This window comes from Sciurus vulgaris, assembly GCF_902686455.1.
Source record: "Sciurus vulgaris genome assembly, chromosome: 8".
In the NCBI taxonomy this organism is placed as follows: domain Eukaryota; kingdom Metazoa; phylum Chordata; class Mammalia; order Rodentia; family Sciuridae; genus Sciurus; species Sciurus vulgaris.
Window position 1 is genome coordinate 126,181,808 of NC_136468.1, and position 13,004 is coordinate 126,194,811.

Here is a 13,004-nt window from a genome sequence, read left to right on the forward strand (position 1 = left end):
TCTCTGTTTAAATTTCACTCAGAGAAGTCTTTGTTGATGAGTCATTTTTATATGGCACTGTGGTAGCACTCTCTCTGTGGATTTGTTCTTTTCTGATTAGTAAGCAGAACCTTGTATTTATTATTGTCTTGTTTATTATTTGATTTTTAGATACACAGTTATTACTTCTATAGTTGTACAGTCTGAACCTGGAGATGGCGATCAATATACACTCAATTAAAATAAATTTTAATACCCAAAATATGTAAAATGAATAGTTGCCTTTCCCATTGGCACTCAGGTCAGACCAGCTAAAAGCCAGACCCTTGGCCAGCAGCTGGCACATTTGGTACATAAGAAGTCCATTTATCCCTTGCAGGGGTGCTGTGGAGGTGAGATGGGCTTTCTTGTGCCAGCTCTGCCATGAGCCAGGAGGAAGCAGCATGGGAAGTGCTTCCTGGCTCATTTAGAGTTTTTCTTTTCTTATGTCTTAGGGGGTGAGCAAATACCAACCATGTTGATGCCCAGCAATATATGAGTTATGATCCAGTAGATAGGGAATAGTTTGATGTTTGACCCCTTTCTTTTCAGGAATATTTAGTAAAACTTTTATGGTTCTACTCATGAAATGGAACAAAAAATGCCTATCTAGGAAATTAACACAGCAAGGCATTTTCTGGTGCCTTGAGACTACAGAGGACTGATCTCCAATTTAACATAGTAAATATTTCAGCCAATACACACAAAAGTGGGAATTCAATTAAAATATTCAGATACACCTTCTACTAAATATCAATTCATACATATAGAACTCCATAAAACACTAGAAACACAATAACATTGGGAAAGATAAATCCAAAGGAAATGAAATTAGTTTATCAAAGCAACATCTGCACTCCCATGTCCATCAGAGAATGGCTCCCAATAACCAAGAGATGGAAGCAACCTCAGAGTCCATCAGTGGAAGAATGGACAGAGGAAATGTGTACAGAAACACAAAGTAAATGCCATTCAGCCATAGACACGTGCAGTTCTGTGAGCCATGAGAACACAGATGGATCTGGAGATTACTCTGTCACATGAAATAAGCCAGGGAAAGAAAGACAAGGGTCACATACTCTCACTCAGATATGGAAAATATAACAATCCCACAGAAGAATGGAATGGTTGATACCAGGAGTTTGGGAGTAGGGAGGTAAGGAGAGATTGTAATAAAACTGAGTTACTTTTGCTAGAATTAATATTATATATTCTTTAAGAACACGCAGAGAATTATCTCATTTCACATATGTATGTGTTTGTTTTATAAATACTTCTAGATATTTATCCTAAAATTATTTTAAAGAATAAAATAAATGCATCTGTTCAGATTTCACAACTGAAAAAAGAATTTATTTAAGTAACATTATTTACAGCAAAATCCAGAAAATCACATTTTATTGAGGCAAATGTTCAAGTCGATTCTGTAATATTTTGTTCAGAAATTGATGTTAAATATATAGTGTAAAACATTTAAGCAAATGTGAAGATGTATAAAACTTCAATGGGCAAAAAGTAGTTTTTGTTTCACAACTGGAAATTTTAAATGGATAATAATAAATGTTAGCAATTTTGGTGAATTTGATAAATAACATGTAGGTAGGCATGAAATGTGGTAGAAAATTTTAAAATAAATAATCTGGCAATAAACACTAAGAATCTTTAGTAGATTGTTATTGTTTTTAAATAATAATTTAATGAATTTTGTATAGAAATATAATACACAGTTGTCATATATTAATGAAAATTATCCTGCTTGGAAGTCTGGGATTTTCTTACTTGCCTTCTTTCCTATAATCTTGTATTATTCCTCCCTGGTTTTGATGTTTTATTTCACTAGATAATAAAGGGAAAATTTGCAGCATGATAGTATAGCAAATGGTTGCCAGATTTCCAAGTTCACGGAGAAGCTGATTTCAAAAGCAGATGTACCATACAATGTACACTTTCACAACTTCTTTTTACTCCTCATGGTAATATCCAAGTGGAGTCCCGTAGCATGAAGCTGGGGGTCAGGAAGACCTTAGTATCATGATATTAATATTGTCAGCATGGGAATACCAGCTGAGCAGTTCTGAGGACACTCTCAAATCTGGACGTCAGAGTTGGGAGATTATTAAAAGTCACATCAATCTACAACTTTCCTGAAAACAACATTCAATACTAACAGCTTTAGTTTTCCAACTGAGATATGGAAACAGAAAAGGCTATACTGAGATTGAGGGGATATAAAACACCTGAAAAAATATGTATGTGAAAAAAGTTGTATTTAGTTGGTTAAAAAAATAAAATAAAAAGCACGGTCCAAATTGGACATGATTGTAAGAGAAACTGTAAGGGAAGCAAAATAGAAATGGTACATATGATACTTTAAGATTAAACAATAAACCTACAGTCATCCACATAGATAATAACCAGTGAATTTAAGCATTTTATTATTCCACAAGCATCAAGGAGACATTCTCTGATAACTTCTTCTGTAAATAGAAAACTAGCAAAATTAGAAGAAAATCAAGTAACACTTTACCATTCATTTAGGAAGCTCAGTCCAAGAATCAGAGGTTGTTCAATCTGTTCAATGAAACAGCTGTGATTATTCTTCCTTGATATGGCCTCTCTTCTCACCCCTGGTTCCTCTGCATGTGAACTGGTAGAACTGCATCTTTTAATGAATGCAGTCAGTTAGTTATTTTGGCCAAGAGCTGTATTTTTTATGTTGCACATACTAACTTTTTCCAACAAACTCTTCGTGTGTGTGTGTGTGTGTGTGTGTGTGTGTGTGTGTGAACATTCACTTCCTTTTTAAAAATACAATAAAATAAAATAAAACAAGATAATGTTATTCAAAAATCAAAATTAATATTAAATGTGTGGAAAAAGTTGACTGATGGATTTTTGTCCACTTTTATTTTTGTTTCTGAGAGCATTGCTGTAAAATTTAATGAGCAAAAATTAATGAAAATGTATATTTCCATTTCATAAATTTCTAACTTGTATTTGACCCAATAGAGATGTGAACATTTAAATTATACTACCAGAAAGCCTGGAAATCTGTATTCTAGGATGCTTTGGCCAGAGAGCAGTGATTTCAAATCTTCAGGCAATTGCTAAAGCATTTGGCAGTGTGATTATATTTCATTGTCATTTTAAATTTAGTACTTTTAGTGAGATTAAATAACTTCCCATAAGTTAATTAGTTCACATGGTGTCTCCTCTTGGATTTCCTGACATGCAATTGTGTAGATTCATTATTCATAAAATTGTGTAGATTCATTTTATGATGATTTGAGAAGTTTCATCTCTATATAAATACAGATTTTTGCCATATATATTTTTGAATTTATTTTAAATTTTATTATTAATTATTACTTCAATTGTACATACTTATGGGCACAGTAGGATGATTCAATGCATCTGTACAAAAATGATAATCAAACAAAGGTGGTTAGCATTTCCATCTCCTGAAAATTTTAAAAAATTCAATTAATACATAATTGTGTTTATTCTCAAATGTTTCAAAGAAGATTATTTTTCTAGTTGTTTTAGAAAACATATTATTTCATAAATCATCCAAATAGCTTAACTGGAATATGAATTTAAATAATTTACCTGTTTGTCTTTGATGCCCTGTTAAGAAAGATAGCCTTTCTCTCAGAGAAAATAAGAAAATAAAAACAACAATCTCTATTTTTTCCAGTAATTGTTTAATTTCAGTATATAAGCTATTGTACTTAATATAATTGGTGTTTCTTTGGTGTTTGGTGTAAGTTGTAGAGTCTGATTTTCTTCTAATCCTTCCTCAATGGGCTCTCCACTGGTCCTGGGTGTGCTGGTTAATAACTTCCTTATGCCTGTTCTTCTAAATTTATGCATATCAAGTCCAGGTTCTGTGTTATGCCCCTTGGACCTCTTTGTGTCTCTCTCATCTGAGAATCACATTCATGTACAGCAAGATTCATCCTCGGGGCTCAAGTTGAGGCAGAACATCATGACAGAAGTGTGTGGCAGAGGGAAGTGGCTCACATGATGATCAGGAAGCAGAAAGACTCCACTTGCCAGACACAAATGTATATCCCAAAGCCACTCCCCTCATGTCCACCTCCTGCAGCCACACCCTGCCTGCCTTCAGTTAACACTCAGTCCCTATCAGGGGATTAATTCATTGATTGGGTTGAGGTTCTCATAACCCAATCATTTTTCTTCTGAATCTTCTTACATTGTCTTGCACGTGAGCTTTTGGGGGAAACATCACATCCAAACTCTAACAACAACGATCTGCCCTCCCTTCATGTTTTAATTAAGACCATGAAAAGTTTGTGATGAATCCAAGTTTTGTGTTTCAATATTTACACAGAGTAATTGAAACACAATTAAAATCCTTGTTATATCTGACTTGTCACAAGGAAATACAACACATTTATTTACCTCCTTTTAAGTGATGTCCAGATACTAAAAACTCTTTATATTAATATATTAATTTCTTGGTGAATTTATAATTAATAAATATGAATGTAATGAAGCATTTTTATAAAAGTAAGTTTTATTTTTTTAAAGTCATTAGTCTTCTGTATTAAATGTGTCAGCCATACTTGGTGAGCATTCCTATGATTTTCCAGTTGAGCCCAATGATATTCATGTCAGTCAAATGAAATGGAGATACCTTGTGTTTTGCCTGTTTTTCACAGTGAGTCTATGTTTGACTTTGGTTGTGTTTATCATGGCATGCCTAGCCAGCACTTCTCAGAGAACACTAAGATGTATATCACTTGGCATTCAATGTCCTGATCATAACATGGATAGGAAATAATAATTGTGTACAATTTATTTATGTAGTCTTATAGTACATTCTCATATTCATGCTTTCAGTAGCTCTTCTTAAACATTTTATGAGGTTCTTTTAAACAGTGGTAAAGGCTGCAAAGAATCATGAAAGAATTGCATTACTTTCCTGACACTTGAGTCCACTGCAGGAATGATATGCACAAAGCATCTTTCAGGAGACACTTCTGGAGTCTTATTTCAAGAGGTGTATTTAAAATACTTTAAGTATAATTTTGATAAAAAGCTGTAAGAATCTTGAAATCACACTGCACTTGAGACCTCATGGTGGGCTACAGAGATCAACTCACTAAAAATACAGAGAACAATGCTTATTTTAAGAGACATTTTCAAATGCATATTTTTCAGAGGTCAGTGTTAACTTTTTCAAGAGTTTTATATATGAAACAGTGGAGAACTATGGAACACTCTGTGTTAAGGAGTTGATGTTGGGGAACAGAACTCCACCAGTTTAAGAACTAGAAACACGGTGTGCTTTAGGAGGAACTTGGGTGCACATGCTTCCAGGAGGTCTGTAAAACCCACAGTTGCATTGGTGGGGAAAGGCTGTAAGAGTCCCAGAGCACACTTCACATTGCAGACAACTGGGATTTGACCTTTGTGAGGCTGCCATTTAATGCATCTTTACAGTCCTCTCAAAGTCATGTTGGCAGCTGAGGAATCCCTTAAATCCAACAGCAAGGCAAAGCTGTGAAGATCAGTAAAAGCCCAGCATCTATGGTTCAAAGTTCAGTACAGAGCTTAGTTCATTAGAAGAAAGCCATGCACAATGCAGCCTTCAAGAAATATCTTCTCGTCTATATTTTCTGAAGATCTATTTAAACTTTCATCAGGGCCTTTTATACATGGCGAGAACAGCTGTGAGTTCCATGAAAACACAAGGGATTATGCATGTGAATGTCTGTAAACTCATTCCACTGCTTTCCCAAGTTGGGTTAGATCCTGAAACTCATTATCTGGACTTGAGGGTGGTGAGGCAATTTCAAGCATTCCACAGTTACCTCCACTCAGGCACCCAGTGTTCTTTGAGGTGAAATTACCACTTGAGATCATTCAAGGTAATGCAGTCATTTTGAGAAAATAAAATGCTTGTGTATACACCCTTGTATGTCATTACTTGACTCTTCTTGTTCCAGAAGTCAGTGGGGGCAGCTGCAAACTGAAGAGACTCCATGCTCAGAGGCCATCTCTTCATCTGGACTCCCCACTCCTGCTAGAGCCAGGTGGAAGTTCATATTTAGTTACTTTCCCAGTCTCTGTGAACCAATGACTCACCAGCAGAAAAGTGAGTAGCTATACAATGGGCCTTTATAAATGTGCAATGTGAAACTCATGACTTTGCAACATCTCAGTACTTAAATTTAGAATCTTCTGTTATTTGTAAGTTCTTGCAATAAGGATGGTTCTGTTTCATAAAAAAAGTATCTTCCGGAGGCGCTTCCTGAGAGTGACGCGCAGACTCGGGACCCCAGTGGCCTGCCTACCAGCCGGCCTCACCACTGCCTCCCTCTTTCCCTGAGCCTGCAATGCGCAGGCCAGCTGCCAGGGCAGAGGCCCAGGACGATGCGGCGAGGAGAGGGACTGAGGTGGGGCGGGCAGTGGGAGCACCGGTCTCTATATGGCGGCGGCTCTGTCAGGCCTGGCTGTCAGGCTCTCGTGCTAGGCCGCGGCCCACTCCTGTGGGGTCTTCTGCAAGGGGTTGACCCGCACACTGCTTATCTTCTTCGACCTGGCCTGGTGACTGTGCATCAACTTCCCCTACCTCTACATCGCGTCCTCCATGATGCTCTACGTGCGCCTGCAGGTTCATATTGAGATCCACTGAAGGCCCTTCCCTGATTGAAAAAGATGTCACCCCAGGCTCACTGCATCAAAGAACAAAAAGCATGAGGGATGGAGGAGGGACCCTCAGCACTTGCCTGACAGAAGTAAAGGGGGAGGGAGGAGATGACTGGGACAAACAATTATGTAGCCTTCAGGAAAGAACGCAGAAGGGGAGCCCTTGCCCAGCAGATGTACCTTTCTGGATGGATAAGTCTGTGGCTATCGTAAATGGAAATTCACAGAATAAGGTGTTATCATTGGAAAGGAAAAACGATCTGAGTGACACTGACCTCTTGCTTCAAAATGGCAACAAAGAGCTTCCATATTTGAAGAAATCAATGGGAAGAAATTCAGCTCCTGTAGCTGCTCCAACCAAGGCCATGGGTCTGTTCTCTGCTCCTGCAGAAGAGCATCTTGCTGGGGTGTTCCTCTGTGTCAGGGAAGCTATGGGAAGGGACTGGCTAAGAAGTGGGCCCAGAGCCATAGACAACCACAAAGGACAGTGCCCCAAAAGAGAGCCTTGGGTGTCTGGATGGCCAGTCCATCTGAAACTGTGGGAAATGGGAGTTTTTAAAGGTGAAACACCAAGTGCTCTTCACAAGGGAGTAGGCTCTGAGTTGGAACTGTCTTGACTGCATTCTGTGCTGCGTGCAACACTGCACTCCAGTCCTGAAGTTCTCCTTGAGGACGAGACAAGATGTGTCTTCCTTGACCATTTAAAGCCCATGTTATTTTACAAGTTGACTTAGGATGATTTCTTTCCCATTAAGTCTGGATGCAGACAGCTCAGCTGCTCAGATCCTGTTTTGGTTTGTGTGATCAGGCAGAGAATAAACTGAGTTCACTAACCAAAAGCTGATGATGCAGAAGGAAATTTTTTACATGTTTTAAATTGTGCTTAAAAGACACTTAGAATGTATCCCATTTGTTTACAATAAAAAAATGTTAAAAAAAAGACACTTAGAATTGGGAAACCCTTTCAGGTGATTATTTATACATCCAGTTTAATGTCAGATGAGCATATGGTGATTTAACATGAAATTCTGTATGTATCTTGAGATCTCTACCCATTCCAAAGGGCTATTGTCCCAGACAATGTCTTGTCTCCTTAGCTTGTCTCTAATCACCTCCTGAAAGTGAATATTTGTAAAGTCTACCCACTATATTTTCATTAAACCTTGTTGAGCTCATGGCAAGCTGTTGCCATTTCTGCATCTCATAGAATAATTCTGGTCTGCAGCAAAATTTGATTTCTCATACTCCTTCCACTTGAAGTGCTGTTTAAATGGAGGCCCTATGGTGAAAGTTGCAATATTAAATTTAATCATCTCAAACTAGGAACCCTAGCAGTGTTACCCTAGGTGAAAAGGAACTGGAGACTCTCTGCTCTGGCTCAGATGTACAGAGGCAAATCAAGAATCTCCTTTACAAAAGTCCTAAGAGTTGAGGTCTCTTACACTAAGATTTTTCTGAAGTGACTCTTTTTGTTGTTTATTGATGATTTTATTAATAAAGGTCATTTAAAAGTGTAAGTTTTTAAGGACTCCCAATGCGAAACTTAAAACTGCTATTTGGGGGATAACTGATTGCATATATCAATTTATATTGTGTGCTACATTACTATGACATGTGCTATTTTAGTGTTGGGGAAAATGGAGAATAAAATCTGTTCTTTAGCATAGTAAATGTCTTATTTTACACATGTTAAAAAAAAGTATCTTCCTACTTGACTACATCTGTAAGGGCTACAGAAATCTTTCCAATTGCATTACCACAGTGTTAGTGAAGGAACAAATTCAACCTTACTTTTAATATTTTATTCAATAAATTGGTTCTTTTAGTTTTCAATAGAAATGAGTAATTTCACTCTAATAAAGATAGATTAAATGGTTATGAAAAACTTAGTCATGAATGCAATTAATCATTGTCTAGAAATTCCCAGAAAAAATCATTTATGAAAATGCCAAATTACTGTATAATCACATGTACATTCCTCTATTTGAACACCTGGGGAAAGCAACCTATTTTAGGTGTTTCCATTAACATACTTACATTTTGCTTCATTGTTTTTTTTCTGTGTCCTATCCTTTTTGAAATCAAATCTTTTTTGAAATTGTTCGTTTCATTTAATTGTGTCTCTATGATATTGTTCCACATGCTTACCTATTCATCATTCAACATGCAAGTTAGGGTATATGACTCAGGTATTCAATAGATTAATTAATACATCATCAAGCTTTCTCATTATCATAATGAATTTTCTCATACCACGTGAGCAGGCAACTTAGAGATCATTTCCATTTTAAGTTAATGAAGATTAATTTGCTAACAAAAAATTTCAAGAATATATAAATCTTTAAATTAAGTACTTTTGTAAACAGAAAGAGGAAGAAAGGAAGGAAGTGGAGTGATGGAGGGGATCATAGGAGAGTGAAATGGAAGAAAGAAATAAAGCAGTACAATAAAGTGGTCCAAACCATTGGAAGGGGTTACAATGGTGAATACAAAGAACATTGGGTCTGTTGGAACTTTCTCCCAGCCATGGCCCTAAAAGTCTTTATATGTAAATTGGTTTTTCTTTCCATTTGGAGATCATAATCTCATTTTGTGACTGAGTCAATTAAGGTTCTAGAACACAAATTCATGCCAAATCAGAGACCACAGATGGCTGTGGGATTACAGGTGTGTGTTACCTTTAGCAGAAAGCCCAGCTTGGTAATAACCATGTGTGTTGTATGGGCTGCCACTCAGTTCTCATGTAAATGTTCCTGGACAGTGTCCAGTGGTGTCCTGAGATGCACAGAGAGGCAGTGGTGGTGTTGGGAAGTCTAAAATGTGGGACAACTCCACAGGGTCTAATTAGCCACAATAGAAAGACAGACTTTGATCTCAGAAACAAAGAAGTATTATGAAGATAATTCAGTGACTTCAATGAAAGAATTACTTAATTTAAAAATATCTATTATGTTTTAACATACTTCATGTGTGGAAAATATTTGAGGTAGATTAACAACAATCTGAATTTTTGAGGATTAAAACTGAGACTTAGCTTGTATTAAATAATTTATTCCAGAACATATAACTAGCAAGTGCAGAAAAAACTATTACAACTAAATCTTGATTTCAAATCGCACTCTTACTTGACACAAGTGCAATTAAAGATGTATCTAATCATGGCTGCTCTGTATGAGTTTGTAAAATATAAATGTTCTCTGTTGAGTGAGCATGTGCCATTGTAGAATTCAGACATCTAACAAAACATGAGGCATCCTTCACAATATGAAGTACAATAAAGCAGCAAATCTCTGCAAGAGAGTGATAGTGACCATGACCTCCTTAGTGCAGGACATGGAGAAGGCTCCCAGAAGCTTAGCAGTAGCAGGCAGGTGGCAGATTGGGTTGTGATTCAACTGGGAGTATTGCAGAGTCCTTTGGTAAAATGAAAGAGCAGGAAATGTAAGGGGCATGTAGGAAGATGTCTGAGAGAAGGCACACCTATGTGAAAAATCCAGCATTTATCCTCCACAGGAGACTTGTGACTGGTACTTGGTATTAGCACTTTTCTTTTTTAATGTGATTAATTGGAATCTGCAACATCAATAAGGAAAGAGCTGTTGGATGAATGGCAACAGAGCATCCCACTATTCCATTAGTGTCCAGGTATTCAGTTGTTTTCATACTGTTTGTCAATTCTGTTGCCATTCTTTATATTTTTATGCTTTATGTGTATGAGATTCATCATTATAATAGGTACCCACTAATTGCCCTACTGTTCAAGGGTGTGTGTGTTCTGATCATCCACTGTTCGTCAAATATTTAAATGCAAATACATTTGGGAACATGTCACTGCTGAAACTTTGACATGAGAATATATTTGCCACTTATTCTTCACTAGCAACTCCCACCCTTCCCGTAGTATAAACAACCAGAAGATGAGTTTATGAGATTTAGATGCACAGATTTTTGGAAGACAAATTATATCATTGAATCATTTGGGTACATAGTACACAATGGTATTAAATGGTGGGTTGACCTAATAAAACCTTCACCAGTTTGGTAATATCTTTTGGTTTACTGTAAAGAGAAGGTCTGTCTTATCTGCTAAAGAAGCCTGAAGGCTACTTCTTGAAGGGTGAGGAGACTGGGGCTTCTGTTGTGAGCAGCTTCTGTAGGTCTGAGCACAGCTTTCCCTTTGAGGCAGAGGTGCACATTGCTATGTGAGACCACAGCAGGCAGGTGAACATGCACATGGAGAGCGCCCTCCTTGTCTTCATCATCAAGAGGAAACACCTACTGGAACATTCTCTATGTCCTCCTTTGTTCTTAAAGATGGGAGAACAGTCTCTCAGGGGAATGTGAGTTAGTAATACTGGTGGGGATACTATGTGTAAATGCTGTAGGAGTACCAAGTAAGAAACATATCTGGAAAAAAAAATCAGTCTAGGAGACTTAGCTTCCACTAACCACCACGGACCCACATGTACTCACATCTAGAGTGCTGTCTCCATGCCCAGTGCTGTCATTTTACTAGACAACTAACAGAACTTTGCCTCTCAGCAGACATGCCAGTCATGACACGATGGGAATCCTGCAGAAACAGAGTCCAGGAAGTCCATGGGAACCTCTCTGACTCACTGGTCAGTCTCCACCCAAATGGTTGGTGAGAAAGACAAACTCCTTTCAATTCAGCTGCCCTGGATGGCAATCCCTTTCTTAAAATACAGGAAAACATGGAAAAATCAACTAATGGCTTCAACTGGTGTAGGATTTATTAAACAAGGCAAGTATAATTAGATCAACTTACACCAACAGGAGTCACCATTTTTTTTTCTGAAACCATTGTATATAACACGAATAATACTTTCATGGGTCAATTTCCAGATAGTCCAGCATTACTGTAAAAGTGTTTATACTTAGGTGTATTTTCTCTAACCATTATCGAACTTCCAAGCATGGCAAGTTTGGAGAACCACACTTTGGCCAAGTTTCTTCTTCTGGGACTGCTGCAATACACACCAGCTCATTTCTGTGTCTTTGCACTCATCTCCATGATGTTCTTCATCATGTGAATTGGAAACAGCCTCCTGATCCCACTGATCCTGGTGGACCTCCTTTTGCACAACCCTATGTATTTTTTCCTGTGGCAGTTCTCTCTAATTAACATCCTGTTCACACTTGCCATTGTCCCCAAGATGATGTCTGACTTCCTTCTGCACAAGACTGTCATCTCTGTTTCTGGCTGTAAGACACAAATCTTCCTGAGATTGACCTTGGGTGGAACTGAGTTCATCCTTTTGGGACTCATGTCTGATGACCAATACCTGGCCATTTGCAAACATCTCAACTATCTGTTCCTCATGAACTGGCCCCTCTGCAGGCAGATGATGCTGAGGTCATGATTGAGCAGTGCTTTCAATCCTTCACACACACTGTCTACACCTTGAGGTTCCCCTTCTGTGGACCCAAAGAAATCCATCATTTTTACTGTGAACTCCCTGGTGTTCTGTGACTCTCTTGTGAGGACTCCTATGAGATGGGGGTGTTGATCAGTACCACCATTCTGTTTCTTGTTCCATTCTCCATCATCCTTGCTTCCTACATACTCATCCTGGTCACATTATCCATATGGCTTCTGCCAAGGGGTAGAGAAAGCCTTCTCCACATGTTCCACTCACCTGAAAGTGGTCAGCCTATGCTATAGCACCATCATTTTCATGTACTGATCTCTTCCCATATTTCAGTCCAAGATAAAGTCATGTCCATCTTCTATGCCATTCTGATGCCAATGCTCAACCCCTTGATCTATCGTCTTCAAAATAAGGATGTGGTTGGAGCCCTGGGAAAAATCCTCAGGAATTATTCAGTATGTGTAAAAATGTGAATGTGAAGATTGTGTGCATCATGAATATTGAAAGTCAACTTTCGTTAAAAGGGCTTATTTGTAATTTTTCCCTCTATATTGTCCCTATTTATGGTCCTCAGTTATCCTTTCATTCATATTTATTTAAGCATTTTAATCATTTCTTTGAAACAAAGCATTCTGTACCAATTCTAAGGAGTAAAATTGCATAAAAGAAGCATCCAATGTTATTACTCCACCTTTCCAGCTACAGATAAGACCAGTTTTGTGAATCATGACTATTCACTTGATCCATTAATTGTGTATGAATCATTTGTACCCAAGCTGGTTCTGAGGAATGCCCCTGTCATCTTCTATATGTTCCACCTTTCCTGGAACTCTCACCTTCAGTACCATACTTGATACTTCAGAATCAAAATGCATCCACCACCCAGACTCGAGGCTCATGTGGATGATGTCACTT

General features: G+C 37.8%; 1 pseudogene across 1 annotated transcript; it reads left to right on the plus strand.

Moving 5' to 3' along the window:
- The first annotated feature begins 6,543 nt into the window (after positions 1-6,543).
- LOC306668910 (protein FAM220A-like) lies at positions 6,544-7,430 on the plus strand (annotated as a pseudogene). Its single transcript has one exon. The product of its transcript is annotated as a protein FAM220A-like (transcript).
- Positions 7,431-13,004: the final 5,574 nt, after the last annotated feature.